The sequence below is a fragment of the Phyllobates terribilis genome, unplaced genomic scaffold, assembly GCF_046119375.1.
Source record: "Phyllobates terribilis strain yellow unplaced genomic scaffold, ASM4611937v1 Scaffold_9__5_contigs__length_417890890, whole genome shotgun sequence".
In the NCBI taxonomy this organism is placed as follows: domain Eukaryota; kingdom Metazoa; phylum Chordata; class Amphibia; order Anura; family Dendrobatidae; genus Phyllobates; species Phyllobates terribilis.
This window is the reverse complement of record NW_027362769.1, coordinates 169446192-169454133: the sequence shown is the minus strand read 5'-3', so window position 1 is coordinate 169454133 and position 7942 is coordinate 169446192.

The window sequence follows — 7942 nt, the reverse complement described above, 5'->3', positions numbered from 1 at the left end:
AAAAACCTGCAGGCAGTTTCCCTTTAAGCAATCATTGCTCAAGCTCCGTGAAAGATCAGCGATTCATTCAACGATGGTGCGTCATGATATGAACCTGGTGAATATCACATCCCTCGGTTGGCACTCACCATCCTCTTCTTCTTTATTCTTCTTGCGGCATTAAAACATCTGCGGGTCCAGATGAAGTGATACACAGCACAAAATAACCTTCGCTGCACCTTCCCCGCGCAGTTTTGATGTTTTCATGCCGTGTGAAGAATAAAGAAATAGAGGATTGCTGAGTGCCGCGCTTGATTTCTAACCAGAGGGACACATGATACATGCCGCCAGCCAATCAGAGACAAGCAGCTGACATTGACGTGCCAGTCACTAGCAGCACATGGCAGTGACGTCATGCATCTCCAGTGGCTGGCACAGTGAAGTCAGTTGCCGGCCTCTGCACCAGCTATAGAAGAGGTCGCCGCACGTCATGGGAGCAAAGGAAGGTAAGTAGAATCGCTTATTTCTTTTTTTAAATGTGTTGGAAAAAAGCAGCAGGACGGACAATATACTAGGAAGGGGCCAATAATGGGGGACATTATGTCAGGAAGGCACCCAGGATGAGGACATTATTACAGGAAGGGGCCATGATGGGAGACATTATACCAGGAAGGGGCCAAGGAAAGGGGACATTATTACTAGAAGGAGTTCAGGATGGGGACATTATTACTGGAAGGGGCAGAGGTTGGGGAGCATTATTTCAAGAAGGGGCCCATGATAGGGGGACATTATTACAAGAAGGGGCCAAGAATGGGCATAATTATATAAGGAAGGGTCCCAGGATGGGGGGGGGGGCATTATTACTGGAAGGGGCCCATAATGGGAGACATTATGTCAGGAAAGCACCAGGATGTGGACATTATTACTGGAAGGGGCCTAGGAAGGGGGACATTATTACAAGAAGGGGTCAAGAATCTGCATAATTATACCAGGAAGGCGCCAAGGACGGGGGACATTATTACAGGAAGGGGCCATGATGGGAGACATTATACCAGTAAGGGGCCAAGGAGAGGGGACATTATTACTAGAAGGAACTCAGGATTGGGACATTATTACTGGAAGGGGCACATGATGGGGGACATTATTACAGGGTGGGGAACATTATTACAAGGAGGGGGCAAACAGGTATAGGATCTAGAATGCTACAAGCACCCATACATCTGTCCAACATGCAGTGGAGGCCCACATCCAAATTTTGACCTGGGGCCAATCGGACTTTAGCTACACCACTACCGACAGACGTTTCCACACTCACTTGGCAGGAATTGTTTTTAAAATACATTAGCTAGATGCGCACTGAAATCACTAGACAAACCAGCAGGTGGCGCTGGAAGACAGTAAAACGTAATACAGCGCTGAGCACTGAGTTTTCCTCAAGTTGGAATTTTAAAGGGAACCCGTCATCGTGAATCATCACTGGCTGCATTGATTACAGCAAACATTTTGAAAAGCTGTCTGGGGACTATGTGTCTCTGATGACAAGTCCGAGACAGCAGCTTAGCTGGCTTCTCCCCGCCAGAAACTTTTGACTGACAGATCTCTTCTATAAACACACATAGACCTGGGACCTGTCAGTCTGGGGGATTGGGGCAGGGAGAAGTCGGTCCCTGGCCAGCATTTTAAAGCGCGTTTTCTCTGAAACACCGCAGTCTCAGAGTAGAAGTTACGCAACTGCAATAACACAGCCAGTGTCGGTGGTTTTGACAGCATGACTCAGATGACAGGTTCCCTTTAAATTTGGTGCTCAGATGCAAAGTCTGCATAGGAGCCTCTCCTCACTTCATTCTCAGATACAGAATAACTCAGTGGGCTGAGCCTGGTATCACAGCTCAGCCTCATTTAAGTGAATGCAATACCAGACACAGCCAGAGAGAGGCGCTGTTTATAGGAGAATCGGACCTACTTTTCTGACCACTTAATTTTCAGAGACGTTTACTGATAAAGGATCCAAACAGTTTTTAATCAATTATATTATGTCTTAGGTCAGAGCAGCCTAAGTGGTAAAACAGGCGTAACTACAATAGGTGCAGGGGCTGCAACCGCACCTGGGCCCTGGAGCTTTGGGGGTCCAAAAGGTCGCATTGGCCCATATAAATAGACCAATACTATTAAATACTTGCAATAATTAGGGGCCCGTTGGAGCTTTTGCACTGGGGCCCATAAGCCTTAAGTTTATGCCACTGAGTGGAAACATCTTGTTAGGGATGGATACAATGTATCAACATGTGAATCAGTATTTACATAACATGCACCAACCAACCATGACATCAAAGGGATTGGTCAGACACATATTAGTGATGATCTATAGTTTGGAGAGGTCTTCAATATTAGATCAATGGGGGTCCGATGGCCGGGCACCTTCCATCAATCCATTGTTCGCTGCAATGCTGGATGTCCAAAGTGAATGGAACCAAAACAGCACAACTTGCAGCGGCCGCTGATGAGGACTGCAGATCAGCTTGTTTCTGAAAATGAAGTGTGTCACCCAGGGGGATATAGGGGAGACTCGGTACCCGGGCCTTTTTACCATGCTTAGGATGTCACGGCTGTCGGTTCCCGGGCCCGTACTCTGGGGTCTCTCTTGAAAAAGGGGGTTTTAGTGTACAGGTTGTTTTGTGACGCCACCTGTGGTTTCCGGTAACGGCTACCGGCGCTGCTGCAGACCTCCGGGGGTGATGGGATGGCAGCTGGGATGTTTCCGCTCCCCACAGGCGGAGCGAGCCCCCGGGGCAGTGTAGGTGCAGATGGTGGTGATGCTGGGGCTTGTGGTGCAGGAGAGATGGCGCAGCGGAAATAACTGACGGAGGCAGTGGAGTGCAGTCATCCGAGTTTTACTCACAGCTCTGTTCAAGTTCCTCAGGTACACTGTACGGGTGTCAGCCTCCCGCGTCGCACTGCGTCTACCAGACAAGGGGTTCAGCACTTTCTCAAGTATATCAGGAGCGCTTGACGGAACCCCGCTTTTGTATGTTCCTTTCTAGACCGACTTCCCGCGCTGGGTCTTCTCCCTCCTGCCCTGCGCTTCCCACACACAGTCCCGATCGGGTGCTCTGAAATCCCTCTGGGCAACCTGGAGTTCCCGGACCTACTTGATGCCCTTCACGGTGACTAGGGTGAGACTGTGGCAACTGCACCATGGAAGTGCAGTAGCCTTCAGTTTTCCAGCCGAGACCTGGAGTAACACGGCTGGTCCAGGGACCTTTTCCCTTCTTGCAGCCTGATTCCTCTGACACTTGGCAGACTAGGGAGTTCGGGTGGCTTCCTGCTCCTTCCATACCCCTGGGATCCCTTATGTTACCAGAGCCTTTCTCTTCTGCTCCGCTCCTGGACCTCTATTACTAGGCCCCACTCATGGAGCAGAGCTCCTGAAGAGACTCTGCTCCCCTCCTCTCCTTCCTCTAAGTCCACCCTAACTCACTGTCCTGCCACCCTAAGATGGCTTCCCTTTATATACCTCCTATAATGGTGCTCCCCTACTCTACATCCTCCACCCACACCCACTACTGGTTCCCCCTCTCTTTGGTTCCCCTCACTCCAGCCAGGGACAGGGCTCAGCAGAACACAGTGCATCTTGCCCTTCCAGCCGGCCTGGAGCAGTGTAGTGTTGGATGCAGGTGTTGGGGTTCCGGGCAGCACTCCCTCCTTACCTGAGAGAAGGAGACACCACACCTCTGGGTGAGGTGCAGTACCTCTGTGGTGACAGAAACCTCAGGGGCGCCACACTCCCCCCTGGTAAAACACAGCACGTCCGCGGACTGGAACTGAGCAAAACACGGTATTTTAGACATACAAAATTTTTAGATGCATCAATTAGAAGATTATAAAACTTTTTCTTCCCTTTATGGGAGGCACATTACTTGAACATTACTGGTTAACATTATCAAGAACAATATAAAACTTTTCACTTGAATATACAGATTTTTTCATGTAAAACATTTTCAACATTTTTCAAACAAACTGTAGTGAGATCCAAAATAGGGTGTCCATCTCACTGGTAAAGGTACAAATCGAGCAGCATGAGGGACCCATCCGAAAACCCCCAACATAGGCCCTGGGCGTGGCTGCAGGGTATAGGCGATCCAGATACTGGACCTCGGCTTCGGCCACGCCAAACGGGTTTTTGTTCTGAGGTCTGCGGTTACGTATATAAAACCAATAAGGGGCACTTTAAGAAGTGCAAACTATGTACAGGTTTAAGTCTTTGGCTGGTCACAGTCCTCAGCCTGTCAGTCTTTGTACCCTTACGGGTAACTGGGTAACAAACACTAAGTCACTGCACCCTTCCGGGCAACTTATGTACAGTTCTCAGTTCCATCTACTTTTACATTAGTAGGGATATCCCCACTGGGGATGTTTCTGGTGCTTGCCGAATGACCCGGCAGGGTCATCAGCCTCAGGCTGCAGGGGCATGTCTTCGTCCTCCTTAAACACGCGATGGACTTAGAGGGCGTACCACCCACGTTCCCCATGGTGCCTGGTGTAGGAGACAGTCACCAGGATATAAATTCCGGTCAGGGTGTCCTTGCTCTAAGTGGGGCTCGACATCCCGCCTGTTCACAAAAATGTCCCGGTCAAATTCTGGGTCTCGAATAAAGACCTATCCGGCTTCTTGGTTGAATTTGACTACCAGTCCCTCCTCCGGGGGACTAAGCCGAATGGTCTCATTTTGGCGTACCTGCGCCTTGGCAACCTTGTTTCTGGTCTCCAATTGCTCCGAGCGCACCCGCCAGGTGCGTCGCTCTTTTGCCAGCTGTTGGAGCTCCCGTCTGCAGAACTCCTCTCTCTGCAGGGCTTGGGCCTGGGTCTCCTGTGGAAACCCCATCAGGTCCTCCTCCCGGTTGTCCCACCTATACTCCTCTCCTTCATGGCGGGCAGCCGGGGGCGCTGGTACAGGGAGTAGAGGGCGTTGTTGCTGGTCCTCGAACTTGGCAGAACAGTCAAACAAGGGCGCTCCGTACACCCACTCGGGTGCCGGCACTGGCGGTTCCGGGAGGGAGCCGAGCAAGAGGTCCGCAGAGTCAGCGCCCTGGGGTGGAGGTTCCAGGCTTAACAGCGGCTCCAGGGTGTACATGGCTGGGGACGGAGGGCGCTGCTGTAGGAGGCCCAGGAGCAAGTCGGCGCTTTCAGCGCCCGGGATAGGGGAACTTCTCCTACCTGCTCCTGTGCTGGACGCGGCCTCCTGGCGCTCGTCATGCTCCGCCGGGGCTGGAGTGCTGCAGGTGGCACGCAGCACTGACTGTCGCCGGGCGGTGATTTTCGCCAACAGCTCCGTTTTCCACCTGGCGATCGTTGCTTGCTGGGCCTTTTCCAGCTGCTGGCTCAGCTCCAGTACCTCGCCCTGGAGGAATTCGGTCTCCTCCGGGGACAGCTTCACAATTGCCTCCTCCAGGGTGAGAGGGGTTGCCAGCTCATGCAGGCCAGAGGCGGAGGTTTGGTCCTGACCTCCTTCCATACTGGCTGCCGGGTGGGGCCTGTCTAGACTGGTTAAGACCACACCCTGTCTCCATTCCTTCTCTCCCCCTCCCCTCTCTTTTCGGGGGGCAGTTCCATGGCAGCTTGCTGTCGGTCACTCCCAGGGACGTTCTCCCTGCCTTGACAGACACATTTATGCAGACGGTCACTGTTGCAAGGGGCGGGTTGTGCTTTTGGTGCCATTCTGGGATCCGGCCCATGATGGGAGGCTCCGGCCCATGATGGGAGGCTCCATATTGTTCTCCTTGATCACGCACACAATGGCGCCCGTTCTTCTGGGGCGGGCGCCACATTCAGTGAAGATATACAGTTCAAATAAGGCACACAGTACCCGGTGATAACGGGCACGAAATACTGTTCGTGACGCCAGGAAGAGAGATGTGTCACCCAGGGGGATATAGGGGAGACTCGGTACCCAAGCCTTTTTACCATGCTTAGGATGTCACGTTAGTCGGCTCCCGGGCCCGTACTCTGGGGTCTCTCTTGAAAAAGGGATTTTTAGTGTACAGTTTGTTTTGTGACGCCACCTGTGGTTTCCGGTAACGGTTACCGGCGCTGCTGCAGACCTCCGGGGGTGATGGGATGGCAGCTGGGATGTTTCCGCTCCCCACAGGCGAAGCGAGCCCCCGGGGCAGTGTAGGTGCAGATGGTGGTGATGCTGGGGCTTGTGGTGAAGCAGAAATAACTGACAGAGGCAGTGGAGTGCAGTCATCCGAGTTTTACTCACAGTTCTGTTCAAGTTCCTCAGGTACACTGTACGGGTGTCAGCCTCCCGCATTGCATTGCATCTACCAGATAAGGGGTTCAGCACTTTCTCAAGTATATCAGGAGCGCTTGACGTAACCCCGCTTTTGTATGTTCCTTTCTAGACCGACTTCCCGCGCTGGGTCTTCTCCCTCCTACCCAGCGCCTACGGGTGGCTTCCTGCTCCTTCCATACTCCTGGGATCCCTTATGTTACCAGAGCCTTTCTCCTCTGCTCCCCTCCTGGGCTTCTATTACTAGGCCCCTTTCTGGAGCAGAGCTCCTGAAGAGACTCTGCTCCCCTCCTCTCCCTGAGTCCACCCTGACTCACTGTCCTGCCACCCCAAGATGGCTTCCCTTTATATACCTCCTATAATGGTGCTCCCCTACTCTACATCCTCCACCCACACCCACTACTGGTTTCCCCTCTCTTTGGTTCCCCCCACTCCATCCAGGGACAGGGCTCAGCAGGAAAACACATTGCATCTTGCCCTTCCAGCAGGCCTGGAGTAGTGTAGTGTTAGATGTGGGTGTTGGGGTTCCGGGCAGCACTCCCTCCTTACCTGAGAGTGAGATACGACACCTCTGGGTGAGGTGCAGTACCTCTGTGGCGACTGAACCCTCAGGGGCGCCACAGAAGCAACCCCTCATTAAAGGCTAGGTCATGAAGATCACATGCCTGGACATAATGCAGAGTGAATGGATTCCACCTGCACAGGGGGTTGCACGGAGCGCTGCTGTGCAGGGAATAGGATGTAACATTAAACCAGCGCTGTGCCCCCTTTATTCTCAGGATCGGTGGAGGTCCTAAAAATCAGACAGACACTCGTCATATATTTTACTAATATGCCACTTCTTTCAAGTTTCTACTGCTAACATCTTGGTGCCAGAAAGCACAGGACTCCATCCGAGGTCTCATGGAGTCGATGGATCAGATCTGGATGGGAAATGTATTTATTTGACTACACTGTTGGGGGTCCTGGAGGTCTCCTCTTTTTCCAGGAGACCCTCAGAGAGTCTACATGTATGCAAGGGCAGCAAACTGCTATATATCATGCAAGGAATCGTTAGGAAATATATTTATCCACATCCATTATCAGATGATATGGGGAAACTGCTCAGAAGGCAATTCCCAGAGCGTCACACGGTCATAGTAAGCGATTATTTTACCCCTCAGAGGAGACTTTGTGCCTCAATTCAAATACTGACAAATGCATCTGACGGCTCCTCACACACTGACATCATTTCCATAAAACCTTTTAGCCTCCTTTTGCAGACACCAGAGGAAAATAGCTCAGACTGCAGTCAGGAACAACAATGAGGTCACAGTGCTAAGTAATAGTCAAATCATCCAGGATAACGCAGGCAAATCTCTGTAGTGACGGCAGCCAGGGGTGTAATAATGGCAGCACCAGAGACCCCGCAGCCGGCCCCGCTGACAGCTCGGAATAATGCTCGCTTTATTCTCATATGGGCCCTAAGGTGACAGGGACCATCGCAGAGGATAGCGAGCGCCTGTTCCAACATGTCGGCTTCTGTGCTCTTCATTATCACTTCCAAAGCTGATTCAGAAACTACTACCCCCATCATGGACCAGCAGATATATTACTGAACTAGCAATTCCCAGTTAGGCTATGTTCACACTTTTCATTTTTGCAGCTTTTTTTTTTTTTTTTTGCTGCTTTTTT